This window comes from Cupressus sempervirens, chromosome 9 (assembly GCF_028749045.1).
Source record: "Cupressus sempervirens isolate cs-2001-9-10 chromosome 9, ASM2874904v1, whole genome shotgun sequence".
Classification (NCBI taxonomy): Eukaryota; Viridiplantae; Streptophyta; class Pinopsida; order Cupressales; family Cupressaceae; genus Cupressus; species Cupressus sempervirens.
In genome coordinates, this window is record NC_143126.1 from 213,760,260 (window position 1) to 213,775,534 (window position 15,275).

Below are 15,275 nucleotides of genomic sequence, written 5' to 3' on the forward strand. Positions count from 1 at the left end.
AAGTTCACTAGTTAGTAGCATCAAAAACTACTCTAAGCTTCAAAAACCTTGTTAAAGTTATCCCTTGTACCTCCTTAAATAGGCAATTCTGATCTTTTGCTTCTTAAAGACCATGGTTGATTTGAGCATTACGGCCAGATTCTACACATAAATTGAATATGTCCACATTCTTGTTCATCCTCTTTTCTTATAGAAAATTCTTCATAAAACCTTGCATAGAAAAGTGCAAACATAGTTTCCTTAGATTTAAATGTTCTAGGCCATCCATCCTCATCTTCAACACTCTTTCCATATCCCAAGAAATCAACTTTGTCGATAGGAAATCATGATTTCTCATAAACTGTCAAAATGTTGTTCCTCGACCAACATTGTGTTATGATGCTTGGTCTTCATGATTGGGTTACTCAGTCAATACCTAAATTTATTTCTCAGTACATATACTATCGCTTGGTTATTATTGATGCTCAGTCAACACTATTTATGCTTGGCACTTACTATGGCTCAGTCAACACTAGCATCAGTCAACATAAACTTCAAATTATTTAATCTTCTTCTCTGTTTCTTGTTCAAGCCTATGCACTTGGTTTGTCTTTTATTACTTCTTAAAGGATTTAGAATTACTATATTCTCCACTTGTAACATGATTTAAAAAATCACTTTATCTTTTCAAATTGCAACTAATCAAATTTCCAATTGTAGTTTCCTCTTCATAACTCAACCTTCTTTCTAGGTGCTTTTGTTATGACCAAATTCTCAAATATTCTCCATCAATAAAATAGATATCACATGCAGATCAGATAGGAAACCATCTCACCAATAAGGTTTCACATCAATAATAATAGAACAATTGTTCCAATTATATTTCCAACAATTAATTATTATTTTCATCTTCTCTTTTATGAAGACAATACTTCTTTCTTTACTGTGAGAAATAACTCTCACCCTATTGCCCATCCTCCACATGGCCATTCTTTTGAGTTTTATGTGATTGTGGATCATTATGTGCAAAATTTGGAGGAGGCATCTTTATCTCCAAAGGAGACATTTGGGTCTTTGGACTATGTTTTGTATTTATCCTAATTAGATATTAATATATATATTTTTAGAATTGTGACCTAGTGTACCTAATTTCAAGGGGAAAAATTTATACATCGACATGTGGACACTTGAGTAGATTCTAGAGACTCTATATATTTTGATTTTTACTCCTACACATTCCTCTAAATATTGGGGAGATGTCACTCATACACATTTATTTATTTTTCTTCCTAAGGGGAGGAACATTGTTCAATGTCCATGGACCAAATTGTATATTTATCTTGGAGCATTTATCATTGGTGTACATTCTACATGGTGGGAGGGGTGTTTCTTGGTCTCTTTTCTTCTCTCTTGAGGGGGGGATTTGTCCTCTTATGGGGTCTTGTCCTTATTATAATTATTTAAAATTTCTTTATGTAATCATCTCTCTTTTGTGGGGTAGTTTTATCCCACTAGATTTTCTCCCTTCCCTACTTATGAGATCTTTCATTGGCATATTTTACCTAGGTACCTCTAACATGACCTAGTAGCTATGAGACATCTTGCATTATGACTTTAATTTTCCATTCCCCTAAGTTGCACTTAAAGGGGGTTGTTGGTCTAATTAATTATTTACCTAATTACACTTAACATAATATTAATTAGGATAATTAATAACATAGTAGATTAATATAAGGAACCTAGGAGTTTCCACATTTAGTTGTACATGGTGTAGAAGAAAATCAACCTTTAGTGTACTTATCACTTTATCATCCTCCACATGGTGCACATATTTCCTTACACAATGTAGGATGATCCACCTTTAGTGGATATGTGATTCCATTTTGTATGGTTGATAATTACTCTCTTGTCCATTGTATTTACTTGTTTTCTTTCCTATATAAGTAGGCACATTTGCATTGTACTCGTTTATTGTAGTTTTCAAGTTTAACTCAATTATTGCATAATTTATGGAAAAAAAATAATTCTTATCTATTTTATTGCTCTTTATTTTGTTTTTCTCATTGGAATCTAGATCTTGGGTTGTTTCTCTAGGAGAATTTGTATACCCCTTATCATAGTTTGGATTAATGAACTTAAAAACTCCCATAGAGTTAAGTGGAAGAATAATATATGTTAAAGGATGAGATGGTTTTATGTGAAAATTGGTACCTTGCCAATAAAACAATGGAGAGTTCCCTTAGTATTTCATTTGTTTTCTTAATCTTTTCATAAACCACTCCCACTTATCCCTAAGAAACAAATCACAGCAAAAGGGTTCCTTACTTGTCTTATAGTGATATTTAAGCCACCCCATTTCCAACTTTCAAAGAATTTAGGATTATAATCAATATAGCTTGAGATAATAGATTAGTGTTATGGTGTTTCATCTTGAGGAGCTATAAAAAAAATTAAGAATATTAATTATTACCAAATTATTGAAATGTAATTTAAAAAAAAATATTGTATCATCAAAATATTAGCCATTGATCAATCCATTCATGTTTGGAAGTGAAATACCTTTTATAAGAGTACCTAAAGAATTCTCCCCTATAGATATTAAAGTACTTTAGAAGTATTTAAAACTAAGGATTCAAATAACACCTTTGTGGGAAAAAGGGATCAATAAGATCCCCATTGACTTTAGGCCATGGATAAGCATTCTTGAATATATTATTCACAATGTCACAAAATTTATTAAAAAATTATAGAGCCTTTATTGAAAGGAAGTTAAGGTGTGAAGAAACTTCCTACACTAATCTATTAGGATAGATGAATTGAAAATAGAATATATATATGATATAGGAGCATCTTGGGTCTTTGAGCAATCTTGCATCAACCAAAAATATATCTTGTTTTCTATAATAGTCTATTGTTTGTCAAGAGTTATTACTATTGTTAGTGTCATGTGATGCATGGTTAACATGTTTATTAATACCTAAGAGTGAAGGCCTTGATCATTTGTATTTCTCAAGTTATGAACCATTATTTGTGATCCCTGTTTTCTGTGTTTTTCTTCTAGTGAGGTGAGATATTTCTTTTGGCAAGATTTATTATGTTAATGTGACATGTTACAAAGTTAGGAGTTGACTCCTAGGACACATGTGGATCTTCTTGCAAGTTCCCAGTGCTTTATGTTTCATTTAGCGTCAATTTTGGTTTACTTAAGATGCGAATTTGGATTCAAACTTCATAAATAATTGTATATGGATGAAATCTAGAAGGCCTCACAACTAGCATGTTGAAAAACTTCTTTTAATTATTACATGAGTGTGGCTACCAATTTACTAACCTTATATGGATCTTGTTTCCATTATTTCATGTGATATTTATATTGCTTTATGTATAACTCTGAGCAGGGCTTGCTGTATGTTTAAGTTTGAGTTTTCAGCTTGAATATACCTTGTCCTTGCAATAGGTGGTATCAAAGCAAGTTATTTATTTTGGAGTGGATCACGAGGAACCTTATTGGATTGGTTGTAGGGTGGTAGACATGATATTTGACCTATAACTTGTAGAAGGTTACAATCTTGTAGGAACTATTGTCAAGATGGTTCATGGTAGATGAAATGTTGACAATACTAAAATGAATATGTTGAGGTAGATTGCAACCAGACTTGAAGCCATGGAGACACCTTGGAGAAGAGGAGTATATCTTGAAGATGTTAATGATGAGGAAGAGGAAACACCTAACTCTAATCCTAAACTTGAAGTTGAACAAGATGAAGAAAGGCTTCTAAGAGTTTTGTCTAGAGAAAATGCTAGACATGTTGTTAAAGTTTCTTGTTATGATGGGAAACTTGAGACTAATGTGGTATTGGATTGGATATTTGAAATGTAGAATTATTTTGAGTATGAAGGTACTCATGATAATAGCTAAATCCTAATAGAAATATCACAATTTGACTTGTTGTGGAAATTTCCTACTTATCATATGAAGGTACTCCTAATAATAAAAAGATTAAGATAATAGTGAAAAAATTGAAAGGTTATGAATATCTTTGGTGTCATCATTTCAAACTGATAGACTGAAGAGAGGAAAGGAAAAGATCAAGACATGGATCAAAATGTTTGGAAAGATGAAAAAGAAGTTTCTCCCTGCAGATTACCAGATTATTTTGTTGAGGAAGCTGAAAATTTTGAAACAAAAGGATATGAGTGTGAAGAAATATGCAAAGGAATTCTAAAAACTAGATATTATATCTAGCCATGTGGATGATGAAGTTGAAAAGGTGGCTAGATACCTGAATGGCCTAAGAATATCAATTCAAGATGAGATTAGTTATGTTAAGATGTATAGTGTGGAGGAAGCATATCAATTTTCTTTAAAGGTTGAAAAAAGATTGACATAGAAACATGATCAAAGACAAAGAGGAAGAGGTGGTAGATTTTAGAGAAGCAGAGGAAAAACTTATGGAGAAGGTAGTAGATTTGAAAATACAGTGCAAGATAAAGAATGGAAGGATGAGCCTACTAGTAGAAGAGGTAATTACTCTAGAGGGAGCTATACTGGTTACTCTAGGAATAAAAATAATGTAAAAAGGGAAGAAAGATTTTTGTTTAGGGATACTTGTTACAAATGTGGAGAAGAATGTCACAGAGCATTTGAATTTACTAACTCTAGAAAGAAAATTGGAGGTAATAGCAAAAATACTTTGGCTTGTGAAAAAGTTGATGAAACATCTAATGAGCTTGAAAAAGGTGAGAACTTGATGGTGAGAAGAGTCTTTTAGAATGAATACATTGACAAAGAACCTATTCTATGGAGAAGTTTATTCAAGATTGGATGTAAGATTTTTGGAAAATGTTACAAGGTAATCATTAATAGTGGAAATTCTAATAATTTTTCTTCTAAAGAGTTGGTTAAAAAATCATAGTTGCAGAGGTTGACACACCCTAAGCCTTACCATGTTGCTTGGATCTAGAAGGAGCACAAACTACTTGTAAGTGAACAATGTCTTGTCAAATTTAAAATTGGGAATTATCATGATGAAGTCTTGTATGATATTATGCCTATGGATTGTTGTCAGATTCTTTTGGGAAGACCATGGTAATATGATAGATAAGCTTTGCATGATGGTAGATTGAATTAGTATACTATTTGAGTGAATGGGATGAAACAAATATTGTTAGCTTTGGTAGAGAAGTTGAGAAAGAATAATTGTACTAAAGTTAGTGTATGTTTAGTTGAGAGTAATAAATTTGCAAGAGAGATGAAAAAACATAATGTTTGTTATGCTTTGATTCCAAGAAAAATTGAGAAAAAAGATGAATTAGAACATGCACCTAAGATTGAACCTTTGCTGATAGAATATCATGACACCATTTCTAATAATGTGCCTGATGGTTTGCCTCCTATGATGAGTATAAGTCATTGTATGGATTTGATACCTGGAGCTAGTTTGCCTAATAAAGCACCACATAGGTTAAAACCTAATTAGCTGAATAGGAAACTATAGGAATTGGTAGAAAAAGGGTTGATTAGAGAAAGTTTGAGTTCATTGATGTACCTGTAGTATTGGAACCTAAGAAAAATGAAGAATGGAGAACATGCACTAATTCAAGAGCTATAAATAAGATAATAGTGAAATACAAATTCCCTTCACTTAGGATGGATGAAATAATGGATAGTTTGAGTGGAGAAAAATATTTTACAAAGATTGATTTGAAAAGTGGATATCACCATATTAGAATCAAAGAAGGAGATGAATGGAAGACTACTTTTAAGACTAATAAAGGTTTGTATGAATGGTTGGTTATTCCCTTTGTTCTAACTAATACACCTAGTAATTTCATGAGACCAATGAATGAAGGTTTGAAAAGTTTATTTGGTAAGTTTTTGATTGTGTACCTTGATGACATTTTGATATTCAATAAAACTAAGAAAGAGCACCTTGAGCACATCAAACAAGTATTGCAGAGATTGAAAGAGGAAAAGTTGTTGATTAACTTGAAGAAATGTTCATTTATGAAAGAGGATATTGTGTACCTTGCTTTTTAATTTTAGTTGATGGTTTGGAGATGAACCCTGAAAAGGTAAGAGTAATTCTTGATTGGCCTACACTTGCAAATGTTGGAGAGGTAAGATCATTTCATGGGTTGGAAAGTTTTTATAGGAAGTTTATTTGGAATTCCAGTTCTATTTGTAATGCTATGACTATGACCATGAGAGGAGATAAAATGATTTCAAATGGACACATGAATCACAAAAGAGTTTTGAAACATTGAAGCAAAAGATTGAAAAATTGGCTACACTTGCTTTGCCTAATTTCAGTAAATTTTTTCAAGTTAAATGTGATGCTAGTGGAAGTGTAATTGGAGTTTTTTTGAGTCCAGAAGGAAGACCTATAGCTTTATTTAGTGAGAAATTGAATGGTGCTAAGAGAAAATATTTAGGTTATGATCAAGAATGCTATGCCATTATTTAAGCTTTGAAGAAGTGAATACATTATCTGATGCCTAAGGATTTTAAATTGTACACTGACCATAAAGCTTTACCATATTTGGGAAGTTAGAATAAGTTAAATCAAAGACATATGAAGTGGATTGAGTTCTTGTAGAATTTTCCTTTTAATTAAAGCATAAGAGTGGATAGTTAAATAAAGTTGTTGATGCATTAAGCCAAAGAAGAAATTTCCTGACAAATATGAGTGTCGAGGTACTTGGATTTGATGACTTGAAGTATTTATAGGAGACTAGTCTAGATTTTGTAGAACCTTTGAAATTTTGTAAGGAACAAATAATTAGTGGCAAGTGGACTGATTATTTCATTCTAGAGGATATGTTGTTGAGAGGAATTCAGTTATGCATATCTAGAGGATCTATGAGAAAGAACATAATAAAAGAGAAACATAATGGTGGACTTGTTGGACATTTTTGGATTGATGAGAATATTAAGCTAATTTTTGAGAGATACTTTTGGCAAAAAATTACAAGGATGTGCAGTGAATGGTTAGAGGTTGCAGAATTTATCAAATAGAAAAAGGAACTAGTCAGAATGTGGGATTGTATTAGCCTTTACTTGTACTTTCAAATTACCAATGAGCTAACTTGTTTGAGGTTGTTGCAAGGGAAACACAACAATTTTGAAAGAACAAATGTAAGCCCTTACAAAAAAAAAAACTATGATTAGAAATAGAACAAAAAATTTAGTGGAAATAATAATACAGGGAATAATTTCAATGCTCTAGATCACAACAATGGTTTTCAAAGATAGAATCGACAATGGAAGTGTCCTTGCAAACAGCAACAACAATGCTTCACTGATGGACATCAATCAATTTGATAAATATCAAAATTTACCCAATGATAATGACCCATATTTCAAGGAAAATCAAGAAGTGAACCAAAATTCACAAGGAAATAACAATGAGCCCCCTATTAGTTAAAAAAATATTATTAAAATCTTACAATTCTCCATAGAATTCAGAAATGGAAGAATGAGCCAATGAAGAGCTTACTTTTCCATCCAAAAAAGAATCAGATCCTCAACCAGAAGATATGTTCACTTTTTGAAATGATAATCAAAATACATACAACTTGCAAAATCAAAGAGAACCCATGTTAGATGGAATGTTAGATTAGGTGAAAAACTAATCCCCCAAGAACACCTGCATGCATAACCCTATCACATGCATGAAGCAAAGAACAGAAGCAAGAAAAAATTATGGAGGCCAAATAGTTAGAGATATCTTATGGACATGCAAAGAGAAAATTCTATTATGATCCAATAAGTGAATGAAAAAATACAAAGAGGTGGACCCTTATAAAAGGAATCATGAAACCCTAACTAGGTTTGCACATTATAATTAATATAAAATATTAATTATATGCACCTAAAAGCAAGCTTAAGAACTAGAGTAATAAACCACTTAATTAACTAAATCAAGATGATCTAATTAATAAGTGAGACAAAATAATTACTCTAACACCCCCCCTTAAGCAAAGCTTGGGAGGAAGCTAACCTAGCAAAGCTATGAAAGTAGAAAAAAATGGGTCTTGAAACAAGGCTTGATCAGGTACCCAATATAAGGAAATGAACTAGATGAAGGAAACAAAGCCTCCAATCTAGGAAATGTCCCAAAGAAAGGAACAAGAAAGAGCATGAAGCATCTCTGAAGCACGAAGCTGCAAACACTGTTAGAAGAAACTACTAGAACCCCCATTGAAATAGAGCATGACCAAGTAGAGAAGAAAAAGTTTGAAGAGCTGATCAATCGAAGAGGTGACCTCAAAAAGTAGGAATGAATGAGTGTCTATATAGTAGATGAACCATCTCACCAAAATGCATAGGTGCCTAGCCACTGCATCTGCCTAGTACATAGGAACAAAAACTGAATACGTAGATCACTCAACTAAACCAAGGAAGCAATAGAGCCAACAGGTGAACCCCCCCATAATGCTGAACAGGGAGAGGGGTGATAGGAACACTGAAATGCAATGCCAGAAACGTCTGCAAGAAGAAGAATCAGGAACACCAACAGTGTAAAAGAAGTACAAGCACAGGATAAAGGGTAGTGTCACTGACACACTGCATGGGCTAATGTCATGGAAGGAATGCTCACTTAACAAAGATGGATGAGCACAAAATGGAAAAACATCAAGACCCCCAATGGCACTTTATAACTAAGTGCGAGTACAAACAAACACAAGGTGTACAAGATCCCAGATATACAAAAGTAGGCACTTTATCTCAGTGCATTTACAAAAAAAAGAATGCAACAGAAGAGAAGCATACAATGATCAGAAGACAGAAAGAAGAGTGAGCCAAAAGAACAGAAGAAGAGATCCCAGGACCTGTAGAATCCAAGTAATCTGCTAGAGTGTGAAAGTGTAAAACTCAGAGGAGAAAGAACTTGGAGTAGAATCTGGATAAAAGACCTCTGCAACTAAATAACTCACAGAACCAACTTTCCAACAATATCTGGCAAGCCCAAAAAAGAATCTGGATGAGCGAGATATGGCTCCCAGAAGGCAAAACAAAATATCTAGCTTTAACTACCAAAACAGGCAACCAAATTGCATCAAAACTCAAAAAAACCTATACCATCATCTCCGTCTCAGAACTAGCTTTTTGACGCATTTTTAGGATAAAAAAAATACATATGTATCCTCAAGTTACGAAAGAAAAACTGTCAGGGCCTCTGAAAATGCATGAAAAATTATTTTTTTAATAATAAAATAAAAAAAAAAAAAAAAAACTTTTAAAAAATGTGCTACCTCGAGAGCGGAGGAGGGCGGCTGAGCCACTGGCGGTGGAGGAGGGCGGGAGGCACTGCTGCGAGCCGCTGGGCGGTAACCGCCAGTGGTTTCGCTGCGGTTAGCAAACTGTTGCGGGTTTAAAAAACTACTTTTTATTTATTTTTTTTGCATATTTTTTGCAAAATTTTTCCTCGTACTACGTGCAGAAGTCGTACGGCCTTGTATGACAATTTTTTTGCCTCTCAGACCAACGTTGTCCAAAATGGACAAATTTTATATGGATTCTGGGGTTTTTGGGTGCTCTGAGCACAACGGTGATGTCCGTTTGAGCCCAAAGTGACTAGAAACAAAGGTCCCCCATAAATCCACATAAAAAGCTTCTGAAACACTTGAAAAAACTCCAGCTTCTGAAACACTTCAATAAAACACAAATAAGGAGTAGCAAGACTGCTCTGATACCATGTTAGATTAGGTGAAAAACTAATCTCCCAAGAACACCTGCATGCATAACCCTGTCACATGGATGAAGCAAAGAACAAAAGCAAGAAAAAATTATGGAGGCCAAAAAGCTAGAGACATCTTATGGACATGCAAAGAGAAAATTCTATTATGATCCAATAAGTGAATGAAAAAATACAAAGAGGTGAATCTTTATAAAAGGAATCATGAAACCCTAACTAGGTTTGCGCATTATAATTAATATAAAATATTAATTATATGCACCTAAAAGCAAGCTTAAGAACTAGAGTAATAAACCACTTAATTAACTAAATCAAGATGATCTAATTAATAAGTGAAACAAAATAATTACTCTAACATAGAATTCCTCCCATGTTGCAACCAACTCCTCCAGATCCAAGAAAGAATAAGAATCTAGTACATATTAGAGCACCCTATGGTGGGAAACAAAATCAAAACCAAGGAAATATACCTATGATACTAAAGAATCATGCTTCGTCAACTAAAAAAAATAGTGTAGTAAAAGATTTAAAAAGAATAAAGGCCAATGTATCCTTGATTGATATGCTTTAAAGTTTCCCTAATTAGAGGGAAGCATTGTTGAAGACTCATGATCATACCAAGGAAATACCTGTTATAGACCATTAGAAGATAATATCACAAGTTAACACTTCTGAGGTGATGCCCTCCATGTATAAAGACAAGGATGAAGTGTCTCCTTTCTTTCTTAGTCTTATAATTTTTTTAAAAAACCTCCATAATTGTTTCATAGATTTAGGAGATTCCTATAATGTCATGCCACTTTCAATAGCTCAAAGGTTGGGTGTTACCCATCAACCTATGAATCGAACAATGATTCAACTTGAAAAAAAAAGTAAAAGTTATTAGGGTATTAAAAGATGTTCAAATATAGTTGACTACATACCCCAAAATTCAAGATATCATAGATATACATGTGCTGGAAATTTTGGAAAGATATAGCTTGTTATTGAGTAGAGAATGGAAAAAATGCCTAAGAGGATTGTTCTCGACTGATTTTACTCAACTATGATTACCTTGAAAAGGACTGAATAATTAGATCAAGATAGATACTGAGACAAAGATAAAGACAATGATCACAAAATGCAATGCCCCAAATGATGTAACATTTCTTCAATCAGACTTAGGTTCCTACAAGGTGATGGCTCTTGATATAGCTCTAGTTAAAAGAAAAGACAATCTGAATAGAGAATCCATGAAGCCTACCCTAAGAAAAGAGATTGTGACTTAGTTTATAGACAACATGGTTATGAATTTGCAATGCTTAGGAGAAGAAGTAGATCCAAATGTTTTTCTCCTCCCAAGAATTTGCAAGCTAGATAAAATAAGTCATTCAAAATTTGAGTGCTCACATTGCCAAGAATCGATTACTTGGGTATTGACTCAGATAATACACTTTAAAAATGGTCAAAATCTAAGTGAGATACAAAATGAAATTTCAAGTCCCATGTTCATATCTAATGTTGTAGTCAATAATGACAAGGAAAAAGAAGATCTAACTACATCATACAGTGATACCTCTTTAGATGGTGGAGCTTTATCTTATCCTCCACAAGGGATTATTAAAATCCTAATTAGAAGATGCTTTGTAAAAGGTCAAGGATGGACTCACTAGTTGTTCATCCTAAGAAACAAATTGGTAAAATCAAAGAATTGATTGGAGAGATTCAAGATACAAAAAACTTAGAAAATTCCCTGAGATACCAAGGCTAGATCCTTATCCCAACATAGCACATAAACTCCTTCTAAAAATCCTCTTTGACAGGAGAAGACTCTAGAAATAAGTGATAAGGGAAAGGGGCCTTCTTCAAGACCAACCTCTTCAACTAAGTATATGTCACAAATAGGGACCGCACCATCATAGATGAAGAGGGAGGTTATGTTTCGATAGAAGAAGTAGCTAGAGCTAGAAACAAAGGAAGGAATGAAGGAATGATTAAAGAGATAAATAAGTCTAAGCCACCTAAGGGTGATTCTATAAAACTTTCTTTCATCATGAAGAATCAAGATTAGAACCTTCTTCCTCATATCTATTAGAAACAATAGTCCACCAAGATAATTGAGAGGGGGAAGGGCGAATCAATTATCCAAAAATTAATACATTTATGTTCTTTAACAAACTTAACCATTTAATCAAAGTAAACATCAACCATAGTAAGATGCACATGGCAAATTACACCAGATATGTTAACTAGGGAAACCCTTGATTAGAGGGAAAACCCCAGTGGGAATGATGCCCACAAAATGTACTAATATAAATATTTCTTATTAGAGGACGAACCTTGTTAGGAGTCTATTACAATATTTAATACATAGAGTCCTTATTAGAAGACTTTGAATCCCTGTTAGGAGATTTCAACCCTATTAGGAGTTGTGGTATAATGTATGCAAGATGAGCCCACTACCCAAACAGACAATTTCAACTACAAGAAGAGCTCACTTCTCAAACATGAAATTTACTATTATACTCTTCTTTCCTTTTTTCTATCAATTGAACCAATCACTGTCTAACCTTGTAGACCAGGTCACAAACCTCAAATCCAAATATCCAACCTTGGATCACTCAACAAAACCTTGGCAATGAAGTTTCCTTCACTTCCACACTACTATGCTCAACTTCACATTTTTCTCTTACTGCTACTTACCATCAAATAAAAATCCATACCATGATAAAGGAAAATGTCCTTCCTTTATACTGAGTCCTCAAAAAAATTCCCTAAGTTGACTATTAGACCTTCTTAATTAATCATTATATTACCACATTAAGAACACATTACACTTAGCAATACCATGAATCTTCCACCTTGTAACTTGAATAACTTTATGTATACACAATTTTATGATGGTCAAAATTATCCACATCATCACCAACATGTCTTCTTCATATCCTCAACCCTTATTCTCAGAATAGCAACTCTGCTAAGAGATATAACAAGTTTACCAGAACATGCCTATATAAATTCTATCTCAGAACAACCATCACCAAAACTTACATAACTTCTTCTAGACTTATCATTTCTTCTTCTGACATTAACTACATATACCAGATACATAGATGCATATCCCATAACCTTAGATAGTTAGAATACTCAACTAACCATCCATACCAACTTGATCTTTCTGTTGTTCTTCTATCAAATACCACAAAAGAATACTATGTTGACATCAATGACAAACTTAGTCATGAATGTAACATATCATCATAGTAACATATCTACAATACTCCCTCATAGGAATATCATTAACATTCATGCTTGCAACAATCTCCCCCTTTGGCATTGATGGAAACATAGGTGAAAAATAGCTAGTTCCAAGAATACCAACAAAAGACTGTTCATCTTTCTTTTCAAATCCTCTTCATTAATCATTCTCGCCAACTATTTTCTTCTCTTGAACATACTATAATCATGGTAAAATTCTCCAACTGTTGTGCTGAACATGCTATTTTTTCCATGTTATTTTCCATGTAGAACATCTCTGCCATTGACATCAATGTCAAAGGTTTCAACAACCAAATTTATTGCATCAAACTTTGCAACAACTGATTTTTACGAGCTCAAGTGTCCAAAGACACTATTCAAAACAACATCCAACAAGAGTCCTAGATGACTATGTACATCACAGATAGTCCCCCATATAGGAAGCATCAACATTCAACCTAAATGAAAATGGTACTCTATTACACTAGACTGATGCACTCTTGCATCTTTTACTCTGATGTAGGAAGGGACATAACCCCAAGCATACCTCGTGAATACTCAAAAGTCTCTTTGGGAAGAGGCTTAGTGAATATATTTGCAATCTGCTCTTTAGTACTCACATACTCCAATCTAATTTCCTTTTCTGCAACTTTCTCTCTCAACAGATGATACTTAACAGAAATATGCTTAGTCCTCAAATGCAATACTAGATTCTTAGACATATTTATCGTGCTTGTGTTGTCACAATGTATGACAATAGGTTCAGTAATCTCTATCCTTATATCCTTCAAAATTTGCTTCATCCAAACAACTTGATCACAATTTTTTGCTACTACAACATATTCTACTTTTGTTATACTTTGTGATGTACAATCCTTCTTTTTTCTTAACCAAGAAACCAATCTTCCTCCAAGAAAGAAGGATTCACCACTGGTGCTCTTTCTGTCATCCATACTGCTTGCCCAATCTGCATCAATGTAAGCACATATAGTAAAATCATTAGATCTATCATACCATAATCCAAAATTAGATGTTCCTTTTAGATATCTAAATATCCTTTTTACTACTGCATAATGTGCTTCTCTAAGATCAGCTTGGAATCTTGCAACAATTCCAATTGTATTTTCTATATCTAGCCTTGTGTGAGTTAGATATTGCAATCCTCCAATAATAGATCTGTACTTTTTTTGCTTAATAGTAGGCGTCTTATCCTTTGTAGATAACTTGTGTCCAGTTACCATAAGTGTTCCAATAGGTTTGCATGTTCCAAATGAAACCTTTTCAATAAATTCTTTAAGTACTTAGTCTAAGAAATAAAGATTCCTTATTTATTCTGTACAATATGTAATCCTATAAAATATTTCATTTCTCCTATCATACTCATATCAAATTCTTTCTTCATCTCTTCAAAAAATTTGTCACTTTCATCATCATCTCCTCCAAATATGATATCAACAACAAATATTACCAAAATCATCAAACCATCATCAATTTCTTTCTAATACAGATTATTATCAGCCATACCTTTGCTATATCCAAGCTTTGTCAAATGCTTGTCCAACCTTGCATGGTGCTTGGTTGGATTTTGTGATGTGCTATGTGAGGTGGTAGTCCATGTGGTGATGACATCACTATGTTGCTTGGGCTAAAGCTAAGCTGGCGGTTGTGGGTCCACATGCCACATGGCAGCTAAGTTGTCACTATAAAGGGGACCACAGGGCACCGCATGGTAGGAGTTTGGGCTTCCATGTGGAACATTGTAGGTTGTAAGTTGCATTCAGTGGGAATTGGAGGGAATGACTAATGATGACTTGGAAGCTACCAACAATGAGGGTAGCAAATGTCAAAAAGGTGTTTAGAGGGTCATTGGCAAGAGAAGTAGTGATAGAAATCTCAAACATAGTGGTCGGTGAAATAAATAATGTCAGGATTCAAAATTGTAGCAAGCTGGAAAAGAAAATGGCACTAGTGGGACTACAAAGCATGGGCCAAAGTTTTGAATATGATGGTGCTCTTGCTATTATACTCATCGTGGCAGATATCCTGCATGGAGCTTTGCAAGAATTAGATTTACATGGGCCAGTGAGAGTTATATGCTTAAAAACTCTTTGTCGGTGGTTGGATAGTGACAAGGGTCCACCGGAAGTGCTTTGGGTTTATCCCATATGCACTATGTTGACACCTTGCAAGGTTTTTAAAAAGAGATGCCTGCAGTGAGTGAGTAACAAAGCCACCGATGGGTTTTAAGCTTGGCCAAACTATTGAGGTAAATGCCAAAAATTTTCACTGTGGCCGCCAGGAAATTGAGTTGTGGCCATTGCAAAATCATGGATATTGGTAATAATAAAAGGAAGGAAT